The following is a 14093-nucleotide window of genomic DNA, read 5'->3' as shown; positions in this document are numbered from 1 at the left end:
CCTTCCTCTTGTCTTTTCCTCAAACCTTCTTTTCTAATTAAATCAAAATGAAATGCTTCAGAACTTATTTAAAGCACGGTGGTCAAGTGGTATATACTTATATTTTTTTTATGGTCCTTGGTTGTGAAAGATCAATTGTGTCTCTAAACCAAGGTTTGGTGAACACCAAACTTGTTTCTTGCTCAGTGATTAGAATAAACACTTGTCACAATTGATAATTTCACCATAAGTGCCAATTTATCTCTTAGCATAAATTTCTAAAACAAAACAATGCATGATCCATCTTTGCATGATTTTGATTTTCTGAACAAAAGTTGATTTTTTTCTCAGAATTCGTACACATGCAGACACCAAACTTAATGTTTGGTCATATACTTCACCAAAGTGACTAAGCATATGATCTAAGAATGCTTGAAGTGTTAACTTTTGTGTGCTATCAAGCACACCAAACTTAGAAGTCTGGCATGTATTTCAAAGCAGTGTATGCATCTGTCAAGGATGTCTAGAAAAATTCAAAATCATGCTAAAGTGATCACACTTTATTGAATTCAAAAGCAAGCAGAAATCATAAATCATGGGTTGCCTCCCATGAAGCGCTCTTTTATTGTCATTAGCTTGACATTGACCCCCTCTTTTATGGTGGTTGATGACTATAGTGCCTCAACTTGTCCCCTCTGATCGTGAGCTTCTTCTTTGTTCCTTGGTGCTCTATTTCAGCATGCTCTAGTGAGAGTATTTTGCTCACAGTATAGTAATCATCAGTCTGTTGGCTTGCTCCCAGTTGTTGATAGATCAATTGCACTTTGTCACCTTTGGAAAGCCCTTCTGTTGAAATTTTTTTGTTCTTCCAACCCTTTTTGACTCTGTTTTTGTCTTTCTTCCCTCCTTTTGTTGACCCTTCTTCTTTGACAACAGGCTTCCTCTTGAGATTTATTTTCTTAGTTGCCAATACTACAATGTCCTCTTGAGCTTCTTCATTAGTTTGCACAGTCTCTTTCTTTTTTTGACCTGCTGTATCATCTATCTCTTGCTTGGGAGGGCAGTTGTTGTTTGTCTTGTTGACTCCCTCCTTCCACTGCAGGTTCTCTTTGTCTATTTTCGTACTATCCTTCTTTCCGTTACTGATCTGTGTTTCTGGCAGTACACTCAGAGTGACACTTTCATCATGCATACTGAGGGTTAATTCTCCTTGCTCTATGTCTATGATGGCCCTAGCAGTGGCCAAGAACGGTCTTCCCAGTATAATGGAGTTGCCCTCATCCTGATCTGAATCTAAGATCACAAAATCTACAGGGAAGATGAATCTGTCTACCTTGACTAGAAGGTTCTCAATCATACCCTTGGGGCATATCATTGACTTGTCCACCAATTCTAGAGATATTTGTACTGGTTTCACCTCTTTTATGCTTAGCTTTTTCACTAGAGAAGCAGGCATTAGATTGATACTAGCTCCTAAGTCACACATCGCCTTGTTGATGGTCATACTGCCAATGGCGCAGGGTAGAAAGAAACTCCCAGGGTCTTCGAGTTTAGGAGGAAGTCCCTTCTGGATTAGTGCTCTGCATTTCTCAGTAAGCAGTACAGTTTCATTAACTTGCCAACTCCTCTTCTTGTTAATAAGTTCCTTCAAGAACTTTGCATACAGGGGCATTTGCTCAAGTTTTTCAGCTAAGGGAATATTGATCTCCAACTTCTTAAAAACTTCAAGAAATTTTGGAAAGTGTTGGTCCTTAGTCTCCTTGTTGAACCTTTGAGGATATGGCAAAGGTAGTGTGAAGTTCATTCCCTGCCTTTGGTCCTTAGTTGGCTCTTCAATTACTTCCTTTCCCTTTCTTGAAGTTCTTGGCTGTTCCTCCTTTTCTTGAGCCTGCTCTGAAGTTTGCTTGTTTGCTGTCTCCTTCTTGTCATTGGTTGCCTCTTCTTCAGCTTGTTTCTTATCACTTTCCTTTGGCTTCTTGGTTGCTTCTTCATTTTTCACCAGGATTTTTCCACTCCTTAGTTGTATTGCCTTGAACTCCTCTTTTGGATTAGGAATGGTGTCACTTGGTAGTGAGCTTGATGGCCTTTCAATGGTAATTTGCTTGGAGAGTTGTCCAATTTGCCTTTCTATATTTTTCATGGAGGCTTCCTGGTTCCTTAATGTCATCTCTTGGTGCTTCATCATCTTTTCCATTAAGAGCTCCAAGTTGTTAATCCTCTGAGAGTCTTGTGAGATTGGTTGATTGTGGGGTGTTGAGGGTTGAGGGTAAGTGTTTTGATTTGAGGCTTGGTTATTGGATGGATGATGGTTAGAATTGGGGTAGGTGTTTTGTGGTTTTCTGTATGTGGCTTGGCTATTGTTCTATTGGTTGTTTTGGTTTGTATTTTTCCAATTGTTTTGGTTTGAGTTTCTCTGCCATGGCTGTTGAGTTTGATTGTGGTTATCTCCCCATCTGAGGTTGGGATGGTTCTTCTATGAAGGGTTGTAAGTATCACCATAGACTTCATTTGGCCCAGAATTTTGGTTGTGCATGTACTGGACTTGTTCTTGCTGTTGCTCCTCTTGAGTTTCTTTATTTTGCCCCCATATGGATGATGGTTGGCTAGTGTTAACTGCTGCAACTTGGAGGCTATCAATCCTCTTGGCCATTTGCTCAAATTGTTGTTGAATTTGCTGCTGCATCATTTTGTTTTGAGCAAGGATTGAGTCCACTCCTTCCAACTCCATCACTCCCTTCCTCTGTGATAGTTGGCGTTGCCTTTGGTGAGCAAAGAAATATTGGTTGTTGGCCACCATATCAATGAGATTTTGGGCTTCCTCTGCCGTTTTTATTAGTTGTAAAGAGCCTCCTGCTGAATAATCCAAAGCCTCTTGAGATTTCAATGTCAAGCCTTCATAGAAATTTTGCAATCTGTCCCACTCACTGAACATTCCTGGTGGACACTTCCTGATTAGAGCTTTGTATCGTTCCCATGCCTCGTACAAGGGTTCAGCATCCATTTGTGTGAATGTTTGCACTTCAGTCTTCAGTCTAATAACTCTTTGAGGTGGGTAAAACTTAGCAAGGAACTTGGTTACTAGATCATCCCAATTGTTGATGCTGTCTCTTGGGAAGGATTCCAACCATTGAGTGGCTTTGTCTCTGAGAGAAAATGGAAATAGCAGTAGCTTGTAACTGTCAGGGTGCACACCATTGGTTTTGACAGTGTCACAAATCCTCAAGAAGGTGGACAAGTGTTGGTTAGGATCTTCAAGTGGTCCTCCTCCATAAGAACAATTGTTTTGAACCAAGGTGATGAGTTGTGGCTTTAGTTCAAAGTTATTTGCATTAACATTTAGGGTAAGAATGCTACTCCCACAATGTCTAGGATCTGCACATGTGTAGGAAGCTAAAACTCTTCGCTGTGGTGGATTGTTGTTGTTATTAGCTGCTCTTTCAGATCCATTTGGTGGATTTGTTAGGTGTTCCTCCATATCCTGGAATTCTTCTTCTGACTCCTCTTCTCCAACAATGTTTTTCCCTCTTTCAGCTCTTCTTAATCTTCTGAGGGTTCTTTCGTCTTGTTCACAAAATGTGGGTATAACTCTCCTTGTACCTGACATACAACCAAAGCATAAGAATCACACAACACCAGAAAGGCAATAACACTTCAATCCATGGCTGAAGTGAAATGTTAGTTGGCTTAAGCAAAAATTCAAACAGTTAGTGTGTTAGTCAAAAATTAAAGAAACAGAAAATAAAAAGTGCTTGATCTAGATCTCCACTTCACTTGATCATTGTCAATCTAATTCAATCCCCGGCAACGGTGCCAAAAACCTGATGTGTGGAAAACGATCCAAAATAAAACTCACCGGCAAGTGGATCGGGTCGCATCAAGTAATAATAACTCACATGAGTGAGGTCGATCCCACAGGGATTGAAGGATTGAGCAATTTTAGTTTAGTGGTTGATTTAGTCAAGCGAATCAAGTATTGGTTGAGTGGTTTGTAATTTGCAGAAACTAAATTGCTTGAAATGTAAATGGAGAAGGGGAAATTGCAGTAAATGAAAGAGCAGGAAAGTAAATGTGCTGAATCTTAAAGAACAAGTAAGGTAAATTGCAGAAACTTAGATTGCAAGAAATATAAATAACTGAAGCTTAAAGTGCAAGAAAGGTAAATTGCTTGAATCATAAAAGGAATTGGGAATGGGGATTGCAAAAATTAAACAAGCAAAAGTAAATTGCAATAAACAGAAGAGTAGAGGATTAATTGAATTAAACTAGATCTCAACAGAGAAGTAAAAATGCTTTGAGAATTTAAAAACAGAGAATGAGCAATGCTTAATTTGCAGCAATTTAGAAGTGGTTGAAGATCTCAGGAGTGGAAGAGACTAGATAACAAGTCTAGATCTCAAATCCTTCCTTGATCCAACAAGAGCAATTGCAAAAGGAAATGAAAAGTAAATTGCAGAAGTAAATTGCAGAAGAGTAGAAGAAGATGCAGTAAACAGAAATTGAAATTCAATTATGCAGAAGAAGTAAACAAGAGATCTCAAGGTGAGATTAAAACAGAAGTTCTTCAATTCTTCATCCAAGATCAAAAGTAAGAAAATAAAAGAGTGCTCAAGCAAGAACAAGGAAGAAGAGAGATCAATTCCTCTTCCCAATTCTCTAAGATCTAAATTCAAAGTAAAAAGCTCCAAAATGAAAGTGAAAATTCAAAGTAAAGTCTAGAGGTCCTAATTACATCAAACTAGCTCCTATTTATACACTTTCTATTCTTGGATTTTGGAATTTGGATGGGCTTTTGATTTGGTGAAGAAATGAATTAAGTTGGATTTTTAATTCAATTTTCAGCCCAATATTGCACCTCCCAGGGGTAAGCTCAGTTGGAAAACCAAACTGAGCTCCCAAGTGTTGCTGTCCATGTTATTTGGTGCGCGTCCCAGCCTTGGTTGTGTGTGTGACACTAGAGCTCAGTTGGAATTTTGAACTGAGCTCTAGGCCTTGTCAAGTGTGCGCAATGCTTCCTCCTTGGTGCGCCAAAATGCTTGTCACAGCCCCCTTGGTGTGCAAAATTGTGCGCCAAAGTGTGGGGAGCTTAGTGATGTAGTGCTCAGTTGGAAAAACCAACTGAGCTTTCCTTGGTGGCGCCTTGCTCTTGTCCTCAAGGTTCCATGTTCGACACTTGGTGGAGGAAGTCTTGGAGCTAATTTCCTTGGATGAGTGGGCGCTCCTCCTTGTCTCTTCATGAAGCTCCCTGGTTCGATTCTCTTCGAGTGCATCTTGGCTCATTTTCTTGCTAGCTTGGTGGCGCTCCTCCCTTGTGTTCCAAAGAGTTCCCAAGTTCGAAACTTGGCCCAAGCATGTTAGTTCCCAAGTTCGAAACTTGGCTATTTTCTTCTCATTTTTCTTACAAGGAGCATTCCTTGCTTCCTTTAGCTCATGAGTTCGAAACTTGGTGGCTTCATTCATGGGAATTTTTCTTTGAATTAATTCTTGAAAGCCCCGATAAAGCTCAATTTGTGAACTGAGCTTTATGTTGCCTCCTTGCTTTCTTTAGTGCTCAGTTCACTTAGTAAACTGAACTTTGTACCTTGCCTTCTCCTTTTATTCCTTGTGAAGCTCAGTTTACTTTCTTAACATAGCTTTCACTCTTCTTTGATTTTTGCCACGCTTCTTGCTTCCTTGGGCACGTTTCTAATGCCACACTTTTCTTCTTTTCTTCTTTCTTCACCTACAAGTAATCAAAACAACCAATCAAAGTATCATTAAATTCACAAGGCTTATAAATCATTAAAAATCAATTAAATTTGGCTTCAACCTCATGATTTAGCATCAAATAAATGGTGGTTGTTTGATTTAAAGAAGTTATGCATTTTCATTCTAAATTACTTTCTTAGAATGCAAGAAAGTACATAAAACCTAATAAAATCAAAGAAAAAGGCTAGTGAAACTAGGCTAAGATGACTTGTCATCAGTGGCCTCCCAACACCAAACTTAGAGTTTGACTGTGGGGGCTTTGGTTGACTCTGCAGTGAGAGAAGCTTTTCATGCTTACTCTCCATGGTTACAGAAGGAGATCCTTGAGTCTTAAACACAAGGTTGTCCTTATTCAGTTGAAGGATTAACTCTCCTCTGTCCACATTAATCACAGCTTTTGATGTGGCTAGGAAGGGTCTTCCAAGGATGATGTTCATCCTCATCCTTCCCAGTGTCCAGGATTATGAAATCAGCAGGGATGTAAAGGCCTTCAACCTTTACTAACACGTCCTCTACCAGTCCATAAGCCTGTTTTCTTGAGTTGTCTGCCATCTCTAATGAGATTCTGGCAGCTTGCACCTCAAAGATCCCAAGTTTCTCCATTACAGAGAATGGCATTAAGTTTATTCCTGACCCCAAGTCACACAGAGCCTTCTCAAAGGTCATGGTGCCTATGGTACAAGGTATTAAGAATTTGCTAGGATCCTATTTCTTTTGAGATAATTTATGCCTATCCAATGCATTTAGTTCATTGGTGAGCAAGGGAGGTTCATCTTCCCAAGTCTCATTGCCAAATAATTTGGCATTCAGCTTCATGATTGCACCAAAGTACTTAGCAACTTGCTCTTCAGTGACATCTTCATTCTCTTCAGAAGAAGAATACTCATCCGAGCTCATGAAGGGCAGAAGAAGGTTCAATAGAATCTCTATGGTCTCTAGATGAGCCTTAGATTCCTTTGGTTCCTTAAAGGGAAAATCCTTATTGGTTACTGAGCGTCCCAGGAGGTCTTCCTCACTAGAATTCACGTTCTCCCCCTCCCTTATAGGTTCAGCCATGATGGTCAAATCAATGGCCTTGCACTCTCTCTTGGGATTTTCTTCTATATTGCTTGGGAGAGTATTAGGAGGAGTTTCAGTGACTCTTTTACTCAGCTGGCCCAGTTCTGCCTCCAAATTTCTAATGGAGGACCTTGTTTCATTCATGAAACTTAAAGTGGCCTTAGATAGATCAGAGACTATATTTGCTAAGCTAGATGGATTCTGCTCAGAATTCTCTGTCTATTGCTGAGTGGATGATGAAAAAGGTTTGCTATTGCTAAACCTGTTTCGTCCACCATTATTAAAGCCTTGTGGAGGCTTTTGTTGATCCTTCCATGAGAAATTTGGATGATTTCTCCATGAGGGATTATAGGTGTTTCCATAGGGTTCACCCATGTAATTCACCTCTGCTATTGCAGGGTTCTCAGGATCATAAGCTTCTTTTTCAGAAGATGCCTCTATAGTACTGTTGGATAATTCCTTCAATCCATTCAGACTCTGAGAGATCATATTGACTTGCTGACTCAATATTTTATTCTGAGCTAATATGGCATTCAGAGTATCAATTTCAAAAACTTCCTTCCTCATAGGCGTCCCATTACTCACAAGATTCCTTTCAGAAGTGTACATGAACTAGTTATTTGCAACCATGTCAATGAGTTCCTGAGCTTCTGCAGGTGTTTTCTTTAGGTGAATGGATCCACCTGCAGAGTGGTCCAGTGACATCTTTGATAGCTCAGACAGACCATCATAGAATATATCCAGGATGGTCCATTCTGAAAGCATGTCAAAAGGACACTTTTTGGTCAGTTCCTTGTATCTCTCCTAAGCTTCATAGAGGGACTCACCTTCTTTCTGTTTGAAGGTTTGAACATCCACTCTAAGCTTACTAAGCTTTCGAGGAGGAAAGAACTTGGCTAAGAAAGCTGTGACCAGCTTATCCCAAGAGTTTAGGCTATCCTTAGGTTGAGAGTCCAACCATATTCTAGCTCTGTCTCTTACAGCAAACGGGAAAAGCATAAGCCTGTAGACCTCGGGATCAACCCTATTGGTCTTAACAGTATCACAGATCTGTAAGAATTCAGTTAAAAACTGAAAAGGATCTTCTGATGGAAGTCCATGAAACTTGCAATTCCGTTGCATCAGAGAAACTAATTGAGGTTTAAGCTCAAAATTGTTTGCTCCAATGGCAGGGATTGAGATTCTTCTTCCATGTAAATTGGAATTTGGTGCAGTAAAGTCACCAAGCATCTTCCTTGCATTGTTATTATTTTCGGCCATGTCTCCTTCTTTTTCGAAAATTTCTGTCAGATTTTCTCCGGAGAGTTGTGCTTTAGCTTCCCTTAGCTTCCTCTTCAGAGTCCTTTCAGGTTCAGGATCAGCCTCAACAAGAATGTTCTTATCCTTGTTCCTGCTCATATGAAAAAGAAGAAAACAGAAAAGAAAATATGGAATCCTCTATGTCACAGTATAAAGATTCCTTTATGTAAGTAGAAGAAGAAAAGAATAGAAGAGTAGAATGGAGAAGAGAGAAGATGAAGAATTCGAATTTCAAATTAAAATAAAAGGAAAATATTTTTATCTTTATTAAATTGATTAATTAAAATTCGAAAATATAGAAAGAAATAAAATAAAATTGAAATTTAAAATAATTAATTAATTAAAAAGATTTAAAAAAAAAGGTTAGTGATTTTCAAAAATTGGAGAGAGAAAAGTAGTTATGAGTTTTGAAAAAGATATGATTGAAATAGAAAACTTTTAAAATCTAACAAAAAGTCAAGTAGTTAATTGAAAAAGATTTGAAAATCAAATTTTTGAAAAGATAAGAAGTTAGAAAAGATTTTGAAATTGATTTTTAGAAAAGATGTGATTGAAACTTATTTTGAAAAAGATTTGAAAAAGAAATTTAAAAAGATTTAATTTTGAAAATTAAAGTTGATTACTTGACTAACAAGAAACAAAAAGATATGATTTAAAATTTAAAGATTGAACCTTTCTTACTAGGCAAGTAACAAACTTAAAATTTTTGAATCAATCACATTAATTGTTAGCATTTAATTTCGAAAATATGAAATAGAAATAAGAAAAAGATTTTGAATTTATGAAAAAGATTTTTAAAAATTAATTTTGAAAAATTCGAAAATTATGAAAGAAAAATGAGAAAGATTTGATTTTTGAAAAAGATTTGAAAAAGATAAGATTTTCAAATTGAAAATTTGATTTGACTCATAAGAAACAATTAAATTTTAAAAAGTTTTGAAAAAGTCAACTCAAATTTTTGAAAATTTATGAGTGAAATAAGGGAAAGATATTTTTTTGATTTTTGAATTTTTAATGAAGAAAGAGAAAAACATGAAAAAGACTCAATGCATGAAAGTTTTGGATCAAAACAAATGATGCATGCAAGAACACTATGAATGTCAAGATGAACACCAAGAACACTTTGAATGTCAAGATGAACATCAAGAACTTATTTTTGAAAATTTTTAAGAAAAGAAAAACATGCAAGACACCAAACTTAGAAATTTTTATTCTCTAGACACTAATAATTCAAGAATGCATATGAAAAACAAGAAAAGAAACAAAACATGAACATATGAAGATCAAACAAGAAGAATTGTCAAGAACAACTTGAAGATCATGAAGAACGCATGCATGAGTTTTCAAAAATTTTAAGAAAAATTAAAAAGATGCAATTGACACCAAACTTAAAATTTGACACAAGACTCAAACAAGAAACACAATAATTTTGGTTTTTATGATTTTATTAATTTTTTTCTTGGATTTTTTTCGAAAATTATTTTGGGAAGAACAAAAAAGAAGAAATTTTTTTTTGTATTTTTCAAAAATAAGAAATAAAAACTTAAAATTAAAATAAAAATACCTAATCTGAGCAACAAGATGAACCGTCAGTTGTCCAAACTCGAACAATCCCCGGCAACGGTGCCAAAAACTTGGTGAACGAAATTGCGATCATCAACAATGGCACCAAAGACTTGGTATTCAAACGTGAATCACACTTTGTCACAACTTCACACAACTAACCAGCAAGTGCACTGGGTCGTCCAAGTAATAAACCTTACGTGAGTAAGGGTCGATCCCACGGAGATTGTCAGCCTGAAGCAAGCTATGGACACCTTGTAAATCTCAGTCATACGGATTCAAATGGTTATGGTGAATTGATAATAAAAACATAATTAAAATATAAATTAGGATAGAGATACTTATGTAATTCATTGGTGAGAATTTCAGATAAGCGTATAGAGATGCTTTCCTTCCTCCTGAACATCTACTTTCCTGCTGTCTTCCTCCAATCATTCCTACTCCCTTTCATGGCAAGCTGTATGTAGGGAATCACCGTTGTCAATGGCTACATCCCATCCTCTCTGTGAAAATGGTCCAATGCGCTGTCACTGCATGGCTAATCATCTGTCAGTTCTCGATCATACTGGAATAGGATTTACTATCCTTTTGTGTCTGTCACTACGCCCAGCACTCGCGAGTTTGAAGCTCATCACAGCCATCCCTTCCCAGATCCTACTCGGAATACCACATACAAGGTTTAGACTTTTCGGATCTTGGGAACGGCCATCCATGGGTTCTAACTTACACCACGAAGACTCTAATATCTCGGACTCGGTCCGCTGTATTAGATATCTAAGAGATACTCATTCTATCTCATCTTCATGTAGAACGGAAGTGGTTGTCAGGCACGCATTCATAGGTGAGAATGGTGATGAGCGTCACATAATCATCACATTCATCATGTTCTTGGGTGCGAATGAATATCTTAGAATTGGAATAAGCTTGAATTGAATAGATAAACAATAGTACTTTGCATTAATTCATGAGGAATAGCAGAGGTCCACACCTTAATATATGGTATGTAGAAACTCTACCATTGAAAATATATAAGAGAAAGGTCCAGGCATGGCCGAGAGGCCAGCCCCCATGATCTAAGAACTAAACGTCCCAAGATGTCTAAGACAATAGTAAAAAGTCCTATTTATGCTAAACTAGTTACTAGAGTTTACAGAGATAAGTAAATGATGCAGAAATCCACTTCTGGGGCCCACTAAGTGTGTGCTTGGGCTGAGCATTGAAGCTTTCATGTGGAGAGGTCTTTCTTGGAGTTGAACGCCAGTTTATAACCTATTTCTAGCGTTTAACTCCACCTTGTAACCTGTTTCTGGCGTTTAACTCCAGAATGCAACATGGAACTGGCGTTGAACGCCAGTTTGTGTCATCTAAACTCAGGCAAAGTATGGACTATTATATATTTCTGGAAAGCCCTGGATGTCTACTTTCCAACACAATTAAGAGCACACCATTTAGAGTTCTGTAGCTCCAGAAAATTGACTTTGATTGCAGGGAGGTCAGAATCCAATAGCATCTGCAATCCTTCTTCAACCTCTGAATCTAATTTTTGCTCAAGTTCCTCAATTTCAGCCAGAAAATACCTGAAATCACAGAAAAATACACAAACTCATAGTAAAGTCTAGAAATGTGAATTTTATTTAAAAACTAATAATAATATACTAAAAACTAACTAAATCATATTAAAAACTATGTAAAAACAATGCCAAAAAGCGTAGAAATTATCCGCTCATCATACATATTGATAGAATTAGTTTAAATTCATGTTTTGATTAGTTTGTTGAGTCTAATTGGTAGTCTAGGATGATAAATAACGTTTTATGGTGTTTTGGTAGCTGTTTGGAGGTTTGGAAAGCTTGGTTTGGTGCAAAAGGATGAAAAATTTTGAAAAAACAGAGCATCGACCCACGCGCACGCGTGCTATACGCGTACGCTTGCCTTAAGCGTTTTAGCCAGTCTACGCGCATGCGTCACCTACGCGTACGCGTGGATGTAGAAGTTCCATTCCTCCATACATTAACCCGAGAGTTGTGCGAACACTGCGCGCGCATTGTGCCTTTCGCGCAAGCCAACTCACGCGTATGCGTACACGACGCGTATGCGTCACTCTCGAAATAACCCATCGACGCGGACGCATGATACACACGTATGCGTCGCGTCCATTGCACCATCATCTACGCACGCGCGCCATGCACGCGTACGCGTGGATGCCCTTCCTTTACTACACTTCTTTTCTTCTCTTCTTTCCATTTCTTCCCTTCTTCTTTCTTCTCCTCTATTCTTTCCCTTCTCCTACCCCTCATTCAACACTTCCAAACACCATCCATAACCACTTATTTTAGTTAGTCAATTAGTTAGTTAGTTTAATTTTCATTTCATTTTCTATTTTTCGTTATAAGTGTTGGATTATTAATCTTGTTTACTATCGCTTGCTGTTGATAATTGATAGGATGTTAGTTTAACATCAATTTTTGTTGATTTCAATTGTTGGATTCCTTGGTTGAGGTTATATTTTTCTACTTGGTTTTAAGTTCTTCATGCTTACCTTGTGAGAATACCAAGTGATGAGAATCGCCTTCGAGCTTGTAATTCTTCTTGAATTGCATGATTTGGCCACCATGTAATTGGAATCCTTTTCCTCGATTAGGCAAGTTGTTGACGGTGGATGTTGTGCATTTATCTTAATTCATTGTGCCTCTTGATCATATGCATCCATATGTCTTTGGCTTGAATACTTTTGTGCTTCTTTATAGTTTGCCTCAACTTACAAGCTTACTTAAAGCAATTCAAGCGCACTAGGATAAGTGACGTGTATGCCTCTTTTTGTGACAAAACTTTTTATGCTAATGTGTGTTCTAACAGGCGCCTAATTTGGAATTCACACACCTAATATTTCTTAATGTCACACTAATTCACTCACTCCATTCTAGTAAATTACCTCATTCGAACAATGTATGCTTCCTTGCTCTTGTATTTTCTTATCTTATGGTGTTATTTTCTGTTTTTCACGATTGACGCACCACAAGCAAAAAATGGAAGCAGAAGAAAGAACACGCAGCACCGGTTGATCCGCCAGCTGAAGGTAGCAGTCCGGAAAATCGCCGTACCCCCTTGCTCATCTTTGAATGCACCGAGGACGGTGCAAACTTTTAAGTGTGGGGAGGTTGTCCGACCGTTCGGCATTCATGGGTGACAAATTTCTAATTCCAACACTTTTGCACTTCATTTTAGGTCATTTAGGATTTTAGGTTCATCTTTTTAATTTTGCATATATATACATAATAAGCTTAGCTAAAATAATGAAATTTTTAAGAAATCTATCCATAGGGCACCTCAACTGATTTGAGTGAAAATTCTTCATTGAACTTGCTTGAATTATATATATTGTGGAACATGATTTTTGTGCTAAGAACACACAACCTAGTGAGATTTGAGCCTAATGGTGTGGTTACATCTTATAACCACTTATTTTTCTTCTTGTGTGCATTATTCTCTTCGTATGATTGTGATCTTTGATTTGTTTAATTCTTTATGTCCATTATTCCTTGTATTCATGCATTTATGTGATTGAGGCCATCATTTTAAATAGCTCACTTGCCCAAATAGCCTTACCTTTTATCTTCCTATGAAAAGACCTCATGATATTTGTAAGCATGCATGGAATAAATGTTGATTGTTAGAAGAAAAACAAATTTTAGAAAGCATGATTAGGGGAGAATTGAGTGAATCAACCCTAAACACTTGAGCGAATAGAGTGCCAACACTTCCGGTGAGAGTTTGATGCTCAATTACATGTTTTCACCCATGATCATCTCTTCTTGCAAGTTTATAAAAATATTTAATAACTCAATTCCATTGTGGATTAGATTTGCTATTGCCTTAGCCCTTGTGCTTATATTGATTTTCTTGGAAGTTGATTTGTTTTGGCCAAGCAAGTGCATTCATGTAGATAGTTGTATATAGGTAGATTGCATTTAGATTAGTTTGCACTGAATAAATGTTGATACCCTTTGTTTCTTTCTTGATTCTAGCATGAGGACATGCTAGGTTTAAGTGTGGGGAGGTTGATAAACCCCATTTTTAGGTTTATCTTGTGTTGAATTTAGAGCATTCTAGCAACCTTTCCTCACATTTACTCAATGAAATAGCATGGTTTCATGATTGTCTCCTAATTTGTGCTTAAGTGTGAAAACATGCTTTTTAGGCTCTTAATTATTAATTTTAATTCACCTTTGATTCCACTAGATGCCTTGATATGTTTGTTAGTGATTTCAGATTGAAAAGGCTAGGAATGGATCAAAGAAATAGAGAGAAAAGCATGCAAAGTGAAGAAATCATGGAAAAGCAAGGATTTGGGATGAGATCAACGACGCGCACACGCAGCAGACACGCACACGTGGATTGTGACGTCGTATGGCGACGCGTACGCGCACATGACGGGTACGCGTGAATGG

At 37.6% G+C, this 14093-nt stretch overlaps 1 non-coding gene across 1 annotated transcript; it reads left to right on the top strand.

Annotated features, from left to right (window-relative positions):
* The first annotated feature begins 7542 nt into the window (after window positions 1-7542).
* Window positions 7543-7650, top strand: LOC148580345 (small nucleolar RNA R71). Its single transcript, XR_015899660.1, has one exon. It is a non-coding gene; the product is annotated as a small nucleolar RNA R71 (small nucleolar RNA).
* The last annotated feature ends 6443 nt before the right edge of the window (window positions 7651-14093 follow it).

The sequence above is a fragment of the Arachis ipaensis genome, chromosome B10 (assembly GCF_059453495.1).
Source record: "Arachis ipaensis isolate K30076 ecotype BB chromosome B10, ASM5945349v1, whole genome shotgun sequence".
Classification (NCBI taxonomy): domain Eukaryota; kingdom Viridiplantae; phylum Streptophyta; class Magnoliopsida; order Fabales; family Fabaceae; genus Arachis; species Arachis ipaensis.
This window is presented reverse-complemented; position numbering and strand designations above follow the sequence as displayed.